This window comes from Xenopus laevis, chromosome 5L (genome assembly GCF_017654675.1).
Source record: "Xenopus laevis strain J_2021 chromosome 5L, Xenopus_laevis_v10.1, whole genome shotgun sequence".
NCBI lineage: Eukaryota > Metazoa > Chordata > Amphibia > Anura > Pipidae > Xenopus > Xenopus laevis.
The window spans coordinates 55,797,830-55,819,233 of record NC_054379.1 but is presented as its reverse complement, the minus strand read 5'-3'; the positions used below and the strand labels follow the sequence as shown (position 1 = coordinate 55,819,233).

The 21,404-nt window shown below is 36.2% G+C and overlaps 1 protein-coding gene across 3 annotated transcripts in view; it reads right to left on the bottom strand.

Moving 5' to 3' along the window:
- pacrg.L (parkin co-regulated L homeolog) overlaps positions 1-21,404 on the bottom strand; it is a 344,840-nt gene that overhangs the window by 195,687 nt on the left and 127,749 nt on the right. The gene's annotated exons all lie outside the window — the stretch shown is intronic.

The window sequence follows — 21,404 nt, the reverse complement described above, 5'->3', positions numbered from 1 at the left end:
TCATGCAGGCATTACACAACAGTAACTTTCACTTTGACTTTTAAGCTGACAGGACGTATGCACAGTATAAGTCTGAGCACAGTGACATCTACAGGCCATTTGCACAAACACCACATATTCTCCCTATAGTAGGAAAGCATTTCGACAACTATAATAACAGTAGCAATTAAACAGTATGCATTTTAAAACAATATTATACATTCTTCACATAGCAAAGTCCTTGGTCCATGCAGGTAGTTTTCTGATTATCTCAGTACGCCTTATAGGTTCACTTTCTTCAGGCCTATTGCAGTTGACATCAGGAGTAGGAAAATCTCCTTCATCAAATGGAGCTTCTCCAAAGTCATAACTAACAGGAGCAAGACGACTTGCATTCCATATGCCATATGCATCCATATGCATTCCATATGCGTCCATCAGACATATGTGGTCCTCGCTGGCATCTCACTTCAAGTGGTGTAGTAAATTTAGATTGTCCTTGTTTCAGTATTCCTGGTTTCTTAATTCTTACTAAAGATCCAGGCTGAAAGTGTACTTCTCTTGCACCACATTTTCTGTTAGTATAAGCCTTGCATTTGGCTTATTGACGTTTCACAATGTCAGCAGTAGATGATTTTGTAGGCACAGTATTTTGTGGAAGTTTGATGTCTGCAACATGTAACTTAGTGCGCATCTGTCTGCCATGTAATAATTCAGCAGGAGATGATCGGGTTGTTGCATGGCACGTTGCTCAGTAGTTCTGTAGAAACTCTGTTGTAAATACTTTCCAAGATTTCCCAGTAAGATTTGCTGTCTGTAGTGCTTCTTTCAGTCTTCTGTTGAATTGCTCGATTTCTCCATTTGCTTGTGGGTAATACACTAAAGATTTCCTATGCACAATATTCCTCTCTCTCAGAAAGGATTCAAACTCATATGCGACAAACTTTGGTCCGTTGTCTTATATTAACTCCTTTGGATTACCTTCTCTGCTGAAGACTGTAGACAGTAATTGTATTACTGTAGCTGATGTTATATGAGAAACAAATGCAATTTCAGGTCATTTACTGTAATAGTCTATCATGGTTATAGCAAATCTGCAGTCTATAGGAGCATCTGTAAAAGGACCGACAATATCAATAGCAAGTTTTTCCCATGCTGAATCTGGAAATGGAACTGGTTTTACATCTGGTATCTTGTATACAAGGTTCTTTGCACAGCCCAGTGAAGTGTTGCTCTGTGGTGAAATTTTAGACACTGGCTGTGTGCCAGGCACCTTTGCTGTAGTAATGAGACCATCAACTAATTGTAGGTTTAATGCAGCAAAGAGATCCCTTGCAAGTATAGCAGTACCCTTATTCACAATGTAAAAATCACATTTTGCAGTATTTGATTCAAATTGTACAGTCACTGGCAAGCAACCAAGCACAAGGATTGGATCCTTTAAGTAACTGACCAGTTTCAGGGCAGGTGCAACAAGCGGATCTTTTGGAAAGTATTTCAAGAACACATCCTTTGGTAGTATAAAAACAGCTGAACCTGTATCAAGCATCAGGTTAATGGGGTGTCCCTTGTCAGCAGAAGCAGTACTGACACTGACAGTGCATATAAACTTGTCTGGAATAAATGTACCAGCTTTATCCACACTTAATAATGTAACATTTGTAGTAGTGACTTCATGAATGTCTTTTGCAGAACTACGGCAGATCTTAGCAAATTTTTTTCATAATACTGATATTGCTTTTACAGCCTTGCCACTTCACAGGCTTGGACAAAACAAAAATACATTTAAAATGGATTGTTTTCAAGTCTGCTATATCTCCCACACAAAGCTTGAGTGCTGTCTAGCTTCTTGAACTTTAGAAGTACTACTTAAAAACAAAAAAGCAGTAATGACTAGTTTTGAGAAAGCTGATGATGCCTTTTTCAAGTCTGATGTTTTTTTAAGAGAGTTGCTTACGCATTCTTATGTCTGTATTTTCTTCAATAGTATTAAAAATGTGCTGTCATTTTGACAATAACCTTCAAAATCCGCTGTAATTCTTTGCAAAATCCTCAAAAAACTCTTAAATGCCCTCGTCTTTGTGCAGTAACATAAATGGCATCCGCCTGAAAATTTTATTTGGGACCACAGATATGGTCCAAGCAGTAGTGGGGTAAATGCTTGGGACCTGAGCAAGGTTGGACTGGGCCGGTGGGGCACATGTAAAAAACCCGGTGGGCCCCGGCCCTCGTGGGGGCCTGTCGACTCAGCTCTGCTCCCTGGCATTGACAATGAACAATGCTCTCAAACCTCTTGCCTTGGGCTGATCGCGCCACAAGAGGAGGAGAAGGAACATGTGGTGGGGGCCCGGGGGGTGTGTGTATAGTGGCTGCTGAATCTGAAACCCCGGTGGGCCATGGACCCCCCCCATTCAGACACTGGACCTCGGTTTTCCGGATAAGGGGTCTTTGAATTTGAATCTCCATACCTTAAATCTCCTAAAAAAACGATTTAAATATGAATTAAATTCAATAGGATTGTGCTGCTTCCAATAAGGATTAATTATATCTTAGTTGGGATAAACTACAAGGTACTTTTATTATTACAGAGAAAAGGGAAATCATTTTTAAAAAAATTTAATTATTTGATTATGAGATATGGCCTTCCCGTAATTTGGAGCATTTTGTGCATATAGTTTCTGGATAATGGATCTCATACCTGTACTTACCAAGGGCAATTGTGATAGGTAAATATGTTAGGGAATTGGAAACAACAAAATTGACATGTGTAATAACTGACACCCCTCCCCCCAACCCAAGAATTTACTGGCCTTAAGTTTTGCTTGGGTCCAATCTCCCTCAGCCCAAAAGTAGATAGACATACTGTAGGTTTTGGGTGATGGTAAGTATGACTTCTGCTCAGTCAAGGGGGTGCCACTAATGTGAACTTTTTTGTGTCAAGAATATCAGATATTTTATTAAAGGAGAAGGAAAGCTCCAAGACAGTTTATTGCCAACAGATTAGCCACAATAGTGCAAGCTAGAACGCTATATTTATTCTGCAAAATGCTTTACCATACCTGAGTAAACGGCTCTAGATACTGTCTGTTTGTTTAGGATAGAAGCGGCCATATAAGCTTGGTATGACATCACTTCCTGCCTGAGTCTCTCCCTGCTCACTTACAGCTCTGAGCTCAGGTTACAGCAGGGATGGGAGGAGGGAGGGGGAGATGAGCAAACTGAGCATGCTCAAGCCCTGCCCTGGAGATTTATGCTGAAAACAGGAAGTCTGATACAGAAGCCCATGTGTACACAATAAAAGGAAAGAAATGACTTAGAGCAGCATTACTTTGAGGGTTTACTGGTGTATTTATATAGACCTTTCTGATAAAGCTTACTTAATTTTAGCCTTCCCTTCTCCTTTAAACAGCATTGATTTGTCTCTAACACGAGAAACAAACCAAACCTAAACAAAAATAACTTTCTCCACCTGGAAGACGCGTAAGGCCTGTTATGGAGAGGAACCTAATCTATAAGATTGAAATCAGGAAAAAATCCTTGAATTTCCAGTGAAATTATATTATTGTAATTATTCCAAAGAAGAAGTTAAGTACTTTACCTTACAACCACAGTCAAGAGTAATAAGACAAATCTGTCTGCTGCGTGTCTAAATATAATGGAGCTATCAAAGAGAAACCTTTCTTAATTGTCAGAACAGAACAACTTCAAAAGACATCCCAAAGCATCGAGTAATATAATTCCGACAAGCTTCTTATCTATTCAGATTTGTCGAATTAAACTATCTTGTCATGAATTCTGGTTTTCACCATCATAAATCAAAGGAATGACATACTTCTGATCATTGAGCTGTTGCATTTAAAATCACTATAACAGGTACAAGACAGATCACTTACAGCATCTACCTCTTTATTATCTAAATGATATTGTGTCAGCTGCAGCATGCAAATGAGTTAACAGCACAGTTTATCACTCAGCTTTAACTCTTTGCTCCTGCAATGCCCTCTGCCACTCAGAAGGGAAAGACACAACCCCTGAAGCCCTTGACACCAGGCAAATAGCAAAGAAAAAAGAGACAAGAAGAGCGACAGATAGTTAAATTAAAAATATTGCCAAGTTCTTTAAAATGTATAATTATGACTTTGACGCATATGTTCCCTCAGTGTTACCTTTCTAAAATGTCAAAAGTGTCTGGCTAAATCAGGGCATAGTAGAGTAGTTGTCAAACCAGTATTGAAAATTCTGTAAAAGTAGTAAAATGTAATTGATATCCCTTTTTTTGATTGCATTTCAACAACTTCAGTTAGATTATCGTTGGGTAGTAAAATAGTGACAATCTTGCTCTCTTTGCCAAAAGTCCTTGATACTTCCAAAGGAGGCACTGGGATTGCAGCAGCTCCGAGGTAGTAAGTAATTAGCACTATTTTGGTGGATGTTTTAAACAAGGTCAAAGAACTGAAGCAGCAGTTTAAATGAAGTAGTTTTCAGAATTAAACATCTCCATGACATTTATAAATAGATGAAGTTTAAAAAATTGGTGATATCTGCAAACATTTTCTCTACTTTAATGACAATTATTACATTGACCACCACAAACTGTGATGTTAATGATAAATACTTCTTTTTCTCTATACCCTGGGTACAGGGGCGATCCTGGCCCCTCCGCCGCCTGAGGCAGTAGCAGTTGGTGCTGCCCCCCCTCCCCCGGAAATTCGCTCTTAAAGTACCAGGAGCAGCATTTTTGCTGCCCTTGGTACCTAGTGGGGCGCTGCCACCTGAGGCGACAGCCTCAACTCGCCTCATTGGCGAAGCACCCCTGCCTGGGTAAAATCCTAATGAAAAACACAAAGGTGGCTGTTAGTTATGTGTGGGACCCTAGCCTACAAAACCTTAACCCACACATGACCTTAACCTGCAAAATGTTGCAAAACAGCCAGAAAAAGAAACAAAGTTTCTAACTTAATTGCCTTTTGGCAGAGAGCCCAGAACAACCACAACAGAAGATAAGATACATCTGTAACAATTCAAATGTATCTAGATAAGCAAATAAGTAATTGTAACAATATGAGATAACAGGTCCCTTGGGAAAAGTTAGACTCACAATTCACCTTCATTAGCGAAAAAAAACTACAAATTTTTGTAAAATGAACATGTAATTAGGGGAGCGTGGCCACAAAAATGGGTTTGGCCAAAAAATTTGCCAAGTTACGTGCGGCAACTTTCTTGTCCCTCTTTTTATTTCCAAAATGTTGGGTGGTATGCTCATACCCAACCCATATCTTCATCTTGCTGCTCTGTACACTACTTATGCACATGCCTCTGGTTCTAAGACAGGGAATCTTCAGGAGCAGAGGAAGAGTTTACTTCCCCAGTAGGACCTGCACCCAACCCCTCCCACAATAGTCACTTAAATTCCAAACCGGACCTATCCGACCCATGGTTTACTTGTTAATTTCAGGTCAACCCACACATCACTAGTGGTTGTCCTAAAGAATAAAATAACTGCTCCCTTAACCTATGACTCAACTTGACTTTATCTCCCCAGTTACAAAATGTTCAAAGTTGGACCCTGACAAAAAGGGTCCAGAAGTACTGATGCAAATTTTGCCACCAAACTCTTTTCCACACTTTTTTGGCCTGCATGTTGGGGTTTTCAAGTGCCTGTTGTTTAAACATCTCAAAATTGGTCTAACACTTTCTTTAGCTACAGGTTTGGAGTTGGGCACCCAAATCCAACATTTCTACTGTGAGTGTCCACTTTACAACACCCTTGGGGGCGTTATTCTTATTTTTCATACACTTTTAGCTACTCCTGTTCATTATGTCAGTCTTGCAGGATTGGCCAAACAATGAAGCCTTACTTTTACAATAAATAAAAAAAATGCTTCTCATTGGAAAAAGCTGTCATTTGTCACCAGGATTGTGCAGTTTGCATGTACATACAACCATCTCTTCTGGCATATAAATACATAATACATAAACAGACTCCCCACAAACAAGCTGAGCCTGACAGTCTGCAGATTCAGTCCAGCTCTGTATTTAGTCAAGTTTCATGTCAGTTTCAGCTACAAGAAAGCAATTTCTATTGATTATAATGTATATCCTGCAATATCCTGCAATAGCTGTTTAGCAAATATTTTTTTTTATTCTTAGCAGTAAATAGGCTTTATAATCTGCAAGCTTTCTCTTAGATGCTGATACTGTAAAAGACGGACCTAAGTGCATTGTTTTAATGCAATGTCAAGTAGGCACAAAGGACACTGAAAGTCATGGATGGTCACTTTTCCTCTTTCACCAGTCCAATTGTGACTTGGATCATTTAATTTGTTTTACCAGATGGGCACCTAAATGTTCTCTAACATGTTACTGTTTCTAACCATATGGTCACAGCTGTTCATTACTGGGATTGTTTAGCCAATGCTTTTATTAAGTTACTTTTTGAAGAAACTCTGAGCTGAAACACATCAGAAACAACTGAATAATGACTCTCAGACTGCTCCCAAAAAATGATAATTTTAAATATTCCGGTATATAGAGTATACAGTACGTATAACTTTATTTATATAATGGTACTTACATGTGCAGCACTAAATATTTACATTTCAATAGTACAGACAGGGTAACATACATTAAAATAAATAAATAAAAACATACACAGAAACAAAGAATAATTTCCAAAAATACAAAATAGAAGAGCTAGTCTGGCGATTTTATAAAAATTAGTAATTTACATGAACAAAAAGGAGGGTAATATGTTGTACATGAACAATAGTTGGGACACTTTCCCATAAGTGCCCATACTAAATCAAATGCTGTGATAGTGCTCCAAGAGATTTAAGTTATATTTTGAAGAGGCTGAGGGAGGATTCCTTACAGAAGAATTTCAGACATATGGTGCAGCAAGAGAAAAATGTTTAAGGTGGGAGATAGAAATGAAAGTGGGTGGTGTGAAAAGTTGGTGGTTCTTAGAAGAGGACATGACCTGAAACATATGGAGAACCTTGTGAGGAGCTTCAGTGAAGTACAGAGGAGTGTAGGATGATTTTATAAGATATCCTTGTTAATAACAAGCCATTAGGATTTTAATATTGTTTTTCGTGAGAGCAGGTGCTGTATAATAATGTTTATATTATAATAAAATAGCAAGACATATATCTGTAATGTTTTATGCAGATAATTAGAATGAAAATCTTTTAAAGTAATATATATATATATATATATATATATATATATATATATATATATATATATATATATATGGTTATTTGTATGTTTAATTGACATATGGAGGGTTTTTTCCGGGGGGGGGGGGGGGCAATTATTAGCATTTTGTCATGGCAATGGAAATGTATTTGCTAGTATCCTTGAGATTATAGGGGTCATTTACCACTGCACCTGCTACAAGTCAAGGAGCACCAAGGGCCACAAAAGCTTGACAGGAGGCAGGGACAGTCATCCATGTTGCCAAATGCAGTCATTGCTTTAATAATAGGGGTGGCCACAGGTCTCTGGGCTTCATGTTGGATCGCAGAGACCTTTGCACACTGCCCTGCATGCTAAATGAATTTCCAAAATGAAAAAAAAATGTGCAGATGTGTCTATTAACAGATGATACTTGTTTTTTTCACCTTGCACATCATTAATGCCCCTTATATCTTCCTTCTTACTGGCAAAATTAAAGTCTTGTTGAATGGCACACGTTCTGGATATTCACTAAGGATGATAGAAAAATGTGTCTTAAGTCATTGGCATAATGACAGGATCCTGAATTTGAGATTCCTCTGTACTATTATATTCAGTAAATATTCTTCAAAGAGAAATTAGCAACTTATTTGTAATGTATATTGCTTCAAATGGAATTCTTTATAAGGTGCACTGTGTAGGACTTATGGTATATTACTATGCAGATCGGTTTATATCATTGTGTCATAGTTTAATGGCACTAATGAGAGTGATTGGTAAGTCACTGAGCTGTTTTCTCTAGCAAAATTCACCAAAGACATTTAGGGGCAAATTTACTTATGGTCGAATATCGAGGGTTAATTAACCCTCGATATTTGACTGTCGAAGTTAAATCCTTCGACTTCAAATATCGCGCTATTCGTTCGATCATTCGATTCGAAGGATTTTAATCCATCGATCTAATGATTTTTGTTCGACCAAAAAAAGATAGCAAAGCCTATGGGGACCTTCCCCATAGGCTAACGTTGACTTCGGTAGCTTTTAGGGGGCGAACTAAGGGGTCAAAGTTTTTTTTTAAAGAGACAGTACTTTGACTATCAAATGGTCGAATAGTCAAACGATTTTTAGTTCGAAACGTTCGATTCGAAGTCGTAGTCGAAGGTCAAAGTAGCCCATTCGATGGTTGAAGTAGCCAAAAAAAACATTCTAAATTTGAAGTTTTTTTTCCTGTATTCTTTCACTCGAACTAAGTAAATGGGCCCCTTAGTGAGGTTAAAAGAAAATTACAGTTAATGGAAAATTTTCTTCTATTCTACAAAAATGCAAAGCTCATGTTGTCCTCCTCCAATGGGGTTTTCCTACCTTGCTTATCAATATCTGACCAAACCCTATTTAGTTTCATACTGTATATGAACCAACAAGCTCAGAATCAGCAGCCAATGGCAATAATTGTAATGCCTATTCAGTGAGCATTTTACTAATTTAACCTTAGATTCCAGTTAGATTCCAGACTGGGTACTTTCTGCAATAAGTTAAGACAGGTCATTTCTGTTGTATTACCATTCATTAAAGGTACTTATATCAACATATGTTCCTAGAACCCTGGAACTACAATCAGCTTTAAAACAAGTGGTACTATGGTTCCCCCATCTGCCTGCACTAATCCCTGGATTTATTTGAATCCAAAATGCAATGGGATCTATGTCAGTTTTGTAACATCACAATGTTGCTGAATTTTCACAAAAATATTTATGGTGGCAAATGCGAATCCACACAAAATTATTTACTCAACACTAGTTATTTGGGTTAACAGGTTACAAGGAAATTCATCCAAAATTATATACTGATTACATTTCGAAAAGTTGTTACTAAAATGTATATTTGTCTATATGTATATATATAATACCAAAAACCAAATCCATTTTTTCGGTTCTACCTTAATAATTGTTTAAGAAAACAATAATAGCAGTTCTGCTGCTCAGCTGTCATAGAAATGTACATTTTCTTCTATAGACTAAGTACAACAATGGGAAAATGCTTTATTCCAGTTGAAAAGTCATGGGTAATTTAAGAAATAAAATTGAATGTTTTTTCCAACACATCTAACAATAGATTGCCAGAATGACTATCAACCTTCACCCTGAAATGTGCCTTTGGGTTGAACCTGCAGCACCTGATATATCACAGACATATTTTATATCTCTAGTACACCGATAGTTTGCAACAAATAAAACTGAAATAAATTCATGGTTAGATAGTGTAGCTACCTTAAATGATGGTCTGTTCAGTCAATTTACCTTTCCGCAAGATAAAACCGTTGGCAATTTCACCAGTGGGATAGGCAATGAGACATATCACATCATATACTTTTATTACTGATACAATGACATTATTGAAGCTGTAAACAATGCAGTTGCCTCTGATATTGTGGACACTTTGTAATTTTATTCAGTTTAAGCAGACAGTAAACACTACTAATAATTTTTGCTGCTTTTTGGCATGTTTCATTACAGAAGGATGGATCTGCCTCTTTCTCTGAGAATTGCATGCATTTTGTAAATAGCCTTACAGAATGAAGTTCCAAATTTATGTCTGGACACCTATTTTTTATTTTAACCCTTAACATTTCAGATAAAGGATAGTAAAAATTATGCTTGATGCTAATTTTATATAAAGGGAAGAAAGCAACAATATTAGCATGGTGGCAACCCTAAAACTGATGTATCCCAAACACAATGCTCAAATAACCAATTAAATTAAATGACAGACCTAGTATATTTTTGAAAGCTTAGCAAAACATTTGGTAATTCATTACAAAGGAATGTAATGAATTGGGGTCCATCTAGAAAAAGTGCTCAGCATTTCTGTGACAGGATAAGTGAAAATGATTTTGCCTGCTGTATCTTAGCCTCTTTTCAAAGCAGCTGTGATTGGAGTCATGGGCATTATATCTTTTCATGTATAGGTTTCTGTACTGGAGTATATCAAAAGATTAACCTTTGTGTGTTTGTTTTATATGTGTTAAACTTGGACATAATGAAGGCAAAACCTTTAACCTAGCCAAATTGCCAGGCTCGTATGTAAGGGGCACAAAAGCAAGAATCAAGGAGCGGGAAAACAAAAGGCAAAAATATAATCAGCAAAATAAAACCGTCGTTCATAAAGGGAAATTGAAAAACTGCCAAAAGTATACATAGGGGACACAACTTAAAATTTGAAGGGAGGAAAACAAGAAGATAACATATGGAAGAACATCCTTCCATAAGGAGTAATAAACAGCATATAAAGTAATTCAGCTGTGGGAGCAGACATGAAGCAATTTTAATGACACCATTCTGCATTTAATTGGCAGATCAGATGGATCAACTAGTCAGCCTTAGCTTTTAAAGGTTTGATATCCATGGTAATATAGTCACGGCTATAGCAAGAGTCAATATTGTGTAGTTTGTGGCTCATAAGGTTAATGATTTTACCATATTTATAACCCTGGATTCATGAAAACAGTCTTTTTCCACTACTTATGATATGGACATGAAAGGAAAACTTTACCCCCAAAATTAATATTTAAGCAACAGTAACAGGAAGAAGTGTGAAAGCAAAAGACAGAACTGTCTTTTAATTAGCTCATGCAGGGCCGGACTGGGGGTAAAAAGCAGCCCGGGCAAAAAAACATCAGAGCAGCCCACTTGTAATGGTTTTTGTACACATCCACTCATATATTGGGGTAAAACTGCAAAAAAATATGTGCGTAAAGAGCTGCCTTGTAAAATATGTTTAAGATTCTGCAGCCTTTTGCCTTTATATTCCTTGATAAATATAGTGGGCTGTCTACTGTACGGCACAAGAACCATGACTGGGCCAAGCAGCGTTGGACTGAGGGGCCCCCCAGCCGCAAAGTCCAATCTGACGGGAAACCACCTCTGTGAGTGTGCACACCTTTTCTTTGAGCGACTGGGGTCCAGGAGGTTAGGAGTAAGTACAGGGAGTGGGTCTGGGCTGGCAGGGGCCCCACCGGGTGTACCTACCTATTGCCGGTGTGACCAGGGTCTGGGAGGTAAGGGGCAAGTGCACGGACTGGGTCTGGGCCAGCAGGGCCCACCCTAGTAACACGGATACATTGGACAACAAAACATTTTTTTACTATTTTATTCATTCTTATAAAGTGAAAAAGTGTTGAAAAAAAACAGACAGTCCAGGTTAAATTTCTAAAAAAGACAGATTTAGTCAGTGCCTGATACTTTCAGCACAGTTGACTCTTCCTACCCCATAGTGATTTTGCCTGCAGCCTGCTCTACAGAAATCCACACCAACCTGATGTTACTGATGTGGTGTGTTCACAGGCAGGGAGCATTATGTGCAGGCTCAGCACAGACAGGCAGGCCAGCAGCTGCAGTATCTCCTTTTTGTCCAGCTTCCATGCTCATGCTGAGCGTGCTGGGACATACAAACAGCCGGCAGAGGCAGCAGCGTCCGAGCAGAGAGGAGTGGGAGGGGCAGAGCCACAGTGTGAAAAAGGATGGAGGAGCGGTCCTAGAGCCCGCTGGATCAATCAGCAGCCCACTAACACTAAATAAAGAGCGGCCCGTCGGGAAAATGCCCGAACAGGCCAATTGCCAGTCCGGGCCTGAGCTCATGTGACCTAACACGTATGGTTTGTTTGGATGTTTATGTGCACCGTGAATCCCAGGGGGCGGCCCTTATTTTTTTAAAATGGCATTTTTCTATTTAGTATATTATATGAAAATGGTTTATTTACATGAAGCAGGGTTTTACACATGAGCTGTTTTATGCAATACATTTTTAAAGAGACCAACATTGTTCAGGGGGTATAGTTTTCCTTTAAAAAGCCAAAAATCCAAAGATGACTAAAGAACAGGTCCTTTTAAGATAATGATACCTCTGCCTGGAAGTATCAGGTAATACATACCTTTGTATGCCCAGAAAAATGATAGGATGCATGTTGGTCTCCATACAATCTCTGTTTCTCACTAGTCACCACCTGTTAACACTACCCATGTCTACAGTATTCTGTTATCCATTCTGCCTTGCTATTACTGTAGTTTCCTAGAAATATTCACTCCTGCCTTGTTGAAAATTCTCCCTCAATATTTTCAAAATTAAATTTGGGTGTAATTAAGAAATACTAGGCACATTTGTGCCTGGGCAGTAATCCATGGCACCCAAACAGATGTTTTTTTTTCATTGGTTTACCTCAGAGGTGCCCAAACTTTTTGCAACGAAGGCCAGATTTGGTGAGGTGAAAATGTGTAGGGGCCGACCATTCAGCCTGACATTCATTGAACCATTAACATCATTTAACTCATTTAAACAAGGTATCGCGTCATCAGTACATCTATTGACACCTTCATCCCTAAAGAAGTATGCGAGAGCAGCGCATCACTATGTACGTGTCTATTGCTAACACTTTCAGCACATATGCAGCTGTATAGACCAAATGGCAGATCATTTCACTAATTTGCCCAAATATTACTGCTACGGCTACGCGATTCCTGATTGCACTATGCTGGCGGGCCGCATTATTATTAATTTCATGATGGAGGCTGAGGGCCAGTGTAAATTTGAAAATGGGCCGCAATTGGCCCCTGGGCCTGACTTTGGACATGCCTGGTTTACCTGCAACTGGCTGTAAAAGCTAATCACTTACACTTATCTCCTGTTCTATTAATGTATTCTTTGAATATAAAGCAATACATAAATGCTAAATAGTTATATATACACATAGGGACAGATTTATCAAAGGTTGAGGTGAATTTTCGAATGAAAAAAATTTGAGCTATTTTTTGTGTACTTCGACTAGGGAAATTCTATTCGGATTTTGAAAAAAATTGACTAGGGAAATTCGATTTGAATTTGAAAAAAATTTGCAAATTCGAATATTGAAATTTATCATGTATTTTCTCTTTAAAAATTCATCTTTGACCATTCGCCATCTAAAACCTGCCGAATTGCTGTTTTAGCCTATGGGGGACCTCCTATTTGGAGTCAATTGGTGGACTTTGAAAAATCAAAGTTTTTTTTGGGAAAAACTTTGAAACCCAAATACGGACCTATTTGATCGAAAACTGACCTATTCGACCAAAAAAAACTTCTACATAATTTCGGTTGGTCTTTTTGAATTAGAATTTTGAAGTTTTTTCAATTTGCGATTCGACCCTAGATAAATATGCCCCATACAGTACACATACAGACCTATCAATGAAAAAGATAGTTACATGTTACAGTATATACATCATCAGGTATGGATTGTAAAAGTTACCTAATCAAAAAGATAGTTGTAAAATACTATTAGGGCAGATATATCAAGGGTCGAATTTCTAGTTTATGGGAGTTATTTTAAACACCCATAAACTCCGATGAACTTGAAATTCGACCAATTGCAATTTATTATAAAAATGGAATTATTCAAACTCGGGTCAATAGGATCGACCCGCAAATTCGAATTGAATTAGAGTCAAATCTAATTTGAGTTTTTAAAACTCGAATGTCAGGAAGGCTGCAAACAACTCCAAATTGATCCCAGGACATCTTCCATAGGCTAAAACAGCAATTCGACAGGTTTAAGGTGGCAAAAAGTCGAATTTGAATTCTTAAAGGGCCAGTGTATGATAAATTTCAATAATCTAAAATCAAGTTTAAAAAAAAACTCTATTTTAAAATTTAACAATTCCCTAGTTGAATTTGACAGTTTTAGCCATAAAAAAACCTAAAAAATTCTAAATCGAAAATTCAAATTTTCAATTCGATCCTTGATAAATATGCCCCTCAATGTATTTTATGGGGTGTGTACCCTATCCAAAATCTAAACATTATGAGACTGTGAGGTTGTATAACAGTGTAGAGAGTATACCCCAAGGTTGCCAGTTTGGTTGAACTATGACCAGACATGGTTTAAAATAATACAAGACAGGTGAAAAGGTGAATGTGCATGTTTTTTTTTAATATAAGAACAGCATTAACATTATTTGAAAATGAAAGAAGTGCAGTTTCCATGGCAGATTTTTTATTGCACATATGGTATCCTACCAGTGTCGGACTAGCCCACCGGGATACCAGGAAAATTCCCGGTGGGCCCAGGTGTCAGTGGGCCCTCATGCTGCTAAACTTTTGGCCTATTTCATGGCCATTACCTATTTCTATGAGAAAAAATTGGTTGCAAGCAGACATTATCTTCCATTCCTTTTCTGTTAATTTGAATTTTCACTTATAAGTGGGATTGCATACATATTTAACATTGCATTAGCTCACTAATACATATGTAAACATGGCCATATATAGGCTGCCTTGTTGTTTAAAATCCAAATTTCTCATATTTTATTTAAAAAACATGACCAAACTCCCATGCCTGATTTTAGCTTATGCATAAATATAAAACTTGATTTAATCAGATTGTGGAAAGACTCGATAAAATCAAATTGCTCAAATGTTTCTGCCATTTTTCACTAATAGTTAAAATTTTTAGAGTTTTTACCCAAAAACCCAGCTAAACCCAGTGCAGACCAGGAAAACTTCAAATTGAGATAGGTGCCTCTCCCATTGACTTATACAGGACCTTAATAGGTCTGAGATGGCAGATTTCCGGATTTGGGCTTTTTGCAGCAAAGGGGTATAATAAATTTCAAAAAATTTGAGTTTTTTCCACTGAAAATTAGAGTTTTTGATCCAAAATGCCTGACCAGATGAATTTGAGGTTTAGTAGATAAACCACTCAGACTATTGCATTTAGAGATTTTTTAAACAGCTAGTTTTTTTCATAATATGAATTATGAGCAGTTAGTCAAAAACTAGCCACAAATGTACCGAAACAAAAAGCACTAGCAAGTGTGAGAGAAAGGTAACTAAAGACGCATAAAGTAATTCTAATGGCATGAGGCACAATATTTGATATTATACATAGGCCTTATTTATTAAAATTTGTGTTTGTGGGGCATAAACATGAATGAAAAAACCTGACAAAACACACATGACTTTTCTTTTTTAATATGAGCAATACGTCATATTAAAAAAAAAACACAACTGAATTCTCATGGTGAGGTTTTTTAGCGAAACAAAACTTGCACACAACTGAGAATTAGTGATGGGAAAATTAATTTGCCAGGCATGGATTTGAAGTGAATTTCTGTATTTCACAGCCTGTAAAATCTTCATTTCCATGAAATATGCTATAGAATAAAGGTCACTGGATCTTAAAGTACTGCCAGTGCAGCATATACTGTATTAGTATAGGTTATTCAATAAAAATAGACGTTTCTAAAAGAAACAAGATTTTCTTCTTATGACTTCTACTGCTTTGAATACAGAATTAGAAAGAATCTCCTTGGGTTCCAGTGGCTCTACATTTTTAGAAAACATTGACTGATGAGCCCTAGTAAGGGTGAATCTGTTCTGTAATTGGGATCTGACAAGGCATTCATTTTTTCTGTGGCACCACCATTTTGAGTCTGTGTGCAGAAGCCCATTTCGCAGAGGGAACATTGTAGTTTACTAAAACTGAAAGTCTCAATTAGCACATAGAATTCATAACAATACATTACTTCTTACTTGCTTTTATTTTATATTTATTTATGTAGATTAAACTGTATTTTTAAATATTTCATTGTTAGTTTGTATGCGACATTTCCAGCCATCAGAAATATTTCTAATCCTTGAGCATATAAATGTGCATCCTATCCCTTGAAGCTAATAAAATATTTACTTTTTAATTTTCAGCTTCGACTTCTCAGGTTGCAGTGCTATGAGTACTGTCAAATTTATTGTGGGTCAAAGCAAGGACTGATTTTATGAAATGTAGTACAGGAAATGCTATTTTATTTTCATGCTATTTAACTTTCGTAATGATGCATAAAGCAGAGCTTATTTGCATGGAAATACTCACTGGCGGAGAAGAGCAACATTATCTTGCAAATCAATTTTTTTTCTGACAATAACAAGGCAGAAAAATATAGTACAGTTTCGTGCACATCAGAATACAGAGACACCTATAAAATATTTAACAAAAATAAGTACACCATATTGATAATCTCATATGATGGGACGGCATAGACTTTGGACTTAAGCATTTTAAATAATTTTTAGTAATCTTGTTTATGCATAATCATGCAACCAATGGGTTGGTAACACAGCAAACTATACACAGCAAACTAAACACAGCAAACACAATATTCTGTTTTTTTTACAGGTATTCAAAAAGTATACAGCAGCTCAGGATTTAGAATTTTTCTGCCTTGGGTACAAAAAGAGACAAATAGGAACATTGGTCCGTCATTTGTATAATGCTAAAGGCATTTGGGGGTCTATAAATAAGGAATATGGCCCTGCAACAATTATAAACTGACAGTCCTTGCTCTCATGGAATGTTATTAGATTCTATTCTGAAATCTATACTGTTAGGCTTTTGTCAAGTTCATATTAGGCACATTACATCTCAGCTTTTAAAAATAATTGTTAACCAAAAATGAAGGTTTAGTACCACACTTTGGCCAAAATATGTAAGTTCACATGCCACATCAAAGTTGTACATATTAAATACATGCCTGACAGTTATTCATTTCAATGAATGTAGCTTGTCAGATGTACTCGAGAAATCACATCCTACAAATTAGATGTAATAGCACATTTTTAAAAATAGTATCACATATGACCTGAATCTGACCTGGTGAAAGATTCACCATTTGACACTATGGGGTTATTTTTTAAAGTCCGAATGGCAAAAACTCGAAAAATTCTAGTTTTTTGAGTATAAAATCCAAATTTTTAGTTAAATTTTTTTTGAATTATTATACCCCGAGGATAAAGAATCTAAAAATCTGGCATCTCAGACCTGCCGAGCTTGTATATAAGTCAATGGGAGAAGTCCCAAAGATATCCTGATCTGCGCTGGGTTTCGTGCAATAATCAATTTAGTGGTTTTCGGGCAAAAGTCCAAAAAAACTGAGATTCCAAAAAATTCGTACAATCCAAATTATCCATGATTTTTTTGAGTTCTTTCCCAAACTGGAATTTTTCGGGAAAATGTATTAATAAATAAGGGGAAATAACCTGTGCTGATTTGGTTAGATTATATTTCAGAAAATAATTAGATAAATTTGGATTTTGATAAATAACCCTAATTGACTGTCAGAAAGGAAAACTGCATGATGCGTTTCATCTGATTAGACTTTAGTTTTATATTGAAATACACTGTCAGATGAACAAACAAGAATCATCCGACTTCAGCTCATCCACCTTTATATTACGGCATGAAGAATCAGATTTTTCTACATTCCACCAAATCTTATGGTGTTACATGCACAAAATTTTTTTTACATCTCACCAAATAGTGCTGCCACAAAGGTCAAAACATTCCCATCTCCAGCAACTGAGCTTTGGAGTAGAAGAGCGCTTGACGTGCTAGTTAATGTTGTTATGTCCACAGGATAATGTGGAATAAAAATATATGTTAAAATATTAACAACATTTTTAACAATTTTTTTAAATACATGTCATATTATGTTGTAAATCTGAGTTGTGTTAATATACTATTTTGTAGAATAAATGCTCAAGCTTATGAACATATATTCCATTCAGTCTTAGTTCCAGAGGATAAATTAGATGTGCAAGTTATGCCTAACAAGTTTTACATTATAACTAAGTAAGCGACAATAAAATCCATTCTCTGCAAATGTACTCACAGTTCAAAGACAGCACTGAACTGAAAACTGCAATAGTGTATGGCATTTACATGAAAAATCTAATAACTCAAGCTGCCAAAAATTTCTATTCTTGATATTGCCAATAGGTTGAGAGTAGAGTAGAACAGGGCATACACAACAATTTTCAATGCCTTGGAAAGGTTCTTTGATTTGAAAATACTCTTTCACAGCTAAAACCAAAGTAACATTTTTAATATCTGACTCAAGAGAAAATTTGTATATTTAACTATGTTTCGAAATTCAAGTTTCTAAGGGCATATATATTCAGAAAACTTTACTGTAAACATTGATATAAAAACAAAGTTACAATTATATTGACCTATTGTCAGTTGTGTATTTTATGCTTTCCAAAGAGCAGTTTAGGCACCAGACTACAGACATGCTGCATAACTATGGGAAATAGGGCCGGCAAATGCCAAGAAGTAAAATCATAAGAGAGTCACTTTAGGTTTAAGAAAGTTAGTAAAGGTATGGAAAATCCAGCACTAGGTGCAGGTCACACCACCAGTGACTGCAATAGGACAGGTGTTAAGTAAAGGGCTCTGTTGTGGCCGGTGCTCCCTAACTTGCATTATGAGCCTGCTGAACGATGGCAGCTCTGTATTCATGGGGGAATTTTTCATTTTGGATAGCAAAGACCTGCAGTGAAATTTTAAAGGAATTGTTCCGTATAAAAATAAAAATGGATGAATAGGTAGGCTGTGCAAAATAAAAAAGGTTTTCAATATATTTAGAAAAAATGTAATATATATAAAGGCTGGAGTGACTGGATGTCTAACATAATAGCCAGAACACTTTGCAGCTCTCTTGGTTTCCACAGACTGGTTTCCAGGCAGAAACCAATCAGTGACTTGGGGGGGGGCACATGGGTCATGCCTGTTTACTTTTGAATCTGACCTGCATGCTAAGGATCAATTGCAAACTCACCGAACAGTTATGTGCCCCCCTTTATAGTTGCTGACTAACTCAGAGTTAGAGAGCTGTTATGTCAGACATCCGCTAATTACAGCCTTTATAGAATACATTATTGGCTAACTAACTATATTAGAAAAAAACATATTTTACACAGTCTATCTATTTATCCAGTTTTTATATTTACACTGAACCGATCCTTTAAGTTCAGATTGCACCCATTTTGCACCCTCTGGTACTAAATGTGTACATTGATCTTATTTTTATTTTAGATCAGATATTACTGATATTGCTAATTTTATCCATTAAGCTCCTGTTTTAAATAAATAATATTTACTATGTGCCAGAACAGTCATGCATCTGCATCTACAATACATAAATATACATTATGTAAGACAAAACTGCCCAGCTGGGGGGCCAGCAAGCTTGATGTGGTCAACACATTATTATGGACAACAGCATGCTAAAGATCTCAAGTGACTTGTTTGCATGAGAGCCTGTTTTTATAGTTATCTGTACCTCTAAACATCTGAACATGGATAACTTGCTATGAAATAGAAAATCTGCTAAATAAATTTCATTATTGACCTCATATTAGCTATGAGGTAGTTTAGCTAATATATATTAGCTAAACTACCAACATTGCCTTTTCAAAACAATGAAATAATTATCAGTATGCATTTGTTTGCTGCTTTTTTTTCCTCTTTATTCTGTCAGTTGGCTTTGCTTTGTCTTAAGTAAATTAGAAAATAGATATAATAATTTGTTTGCAATGCTCTAGCCTACATATACAAAACAAGTGTTCTTTAACATTAGGCTCCTAATGAAGCACTCAATCTAAGAAATTTTCAGTCTGAAATGCAAAGAGGAATGACATTTTACAACGTTTGCTTACAAAAATGAAACTTATGCAAAACAACAAAGAATAAAACAACTCTATGAAATCTATTTAAACACATCTGCAGGAAGCAATCTTATAGTAATTGCTAAATTTCTGAAAATGTAATCTCACATAGCTGAAAATAGAATCTTTAATAAACAATTCAAAATTGATTTTCTTTAACTTGCACTACTTTTTTTAACTCCTAGAAATTAATTAAACTCTGTTAAACTCTGCAGAATTGTTAAGGGATAAAAATATGCCTCAAATAAAAGCAGTAAAGGTATTGCATAGATTATTTGGGTAATAGCTTAAAAGAAAGGGAGCATAAGTGTTGCCTTAATGTTTCTTTATATAGAACAAACTGCTGTCGTGTAAAGACCCAGCCTTTACAGGCCTCCATGTATTTCTGTTTTCCTTTTTACATATTTTTTGAATTATATTATATTATAACACTTTATTATAATTGTGCCCCTAAGAGTCAATGATATTTAGAAACCATACACATATTACATGGTTTTACCAATGAAGAAATATGCGTAATTGTTTAATACACCAAACATTGCAGCTTTGATTCAATGGTATGAGTGCAATGATTTCATAAAATTTTTTAAAACAAGTGTAACATTGTGACATAAAAAGAGGTGTTAACATGTTTAATTATTGATTATTCAGTTACACTGCTTAATACTGTATATAACGGTTACACCACAAAGTAATTTGCTGATTGGGTTTGTCTGGCTGACCTGGTCTGAAAATTCCAAGTCTAGAGTGTGATAAAATAATGGAGGTATCAGTCTGGCAAGAAAAGAAAACTTTAGAAAAATGGCACCTTGCTCTTTTTAATGTATTCTTTTTGTGATCATGATGTCTGGCATTACTTCACACAGAAGAACAACAGATCTTTATAAATATGGCATTTATTTTATTCCAACTTTCACACTATTGTGTTGGCTTAAAGTATTTTTCAGAACAATATAAAAATGGCCCGTTGTGTAGCACCCACAACATAGAGTATTAATGACAGCTGCAACAGCTGAGCTGCAAACATTAATACTTCTTTGCAGTGTTTGGTATTTAGTAATGGCAGACAGCGGGCAATGGGATTTAATGAACATAACAACTTCTTTTAACCTTCCATTGTGTATTTACTGTCACTCTCTAAGTGTACAGCTGTTATATTTTGCATTCTCTACACTACCCCATAGCACTAATAATACAGACAGACAAGGCAGATGCCATGGCTTTAGTAAACAATATGAACAAATAATATTGTACCACGAGGGAACATGTCAGCAAATATAGCCTTAAAGAGTTACATGAAAACGAAATAAAATGCCTGTCAATTTCCCCTAAGTTAAATTCTTTTGGGATTTTGACAAGTAATCTAATCATAGAAATAATTACAAGTTTTCTTCTTTTAAAGTGCACTGACTTTTTTTACCATTTGATACTTGCTGAGTAGTTTTTCTATCAGAGTAATGAACTTTTGCAGGGTGTTATACCAGTCACTGGAAAGAGTTACATAACCAATGGGAGATGTCTTCATCTGTGCTTTAGAATAAAATGATCTTTATTTTTTTCATACCTGTATTTTATTAAATCCGTGTGGAGCAAAATCTATATCAATCTCCCTGGTTTACAAAGAAAGGACATTGTTGATGCTCACTAAGGGGCATATTTACACCATACATAAATGGTGAAAGTGAAAATTTGTATTTGCACCAAATATGAAAAATCTCCCT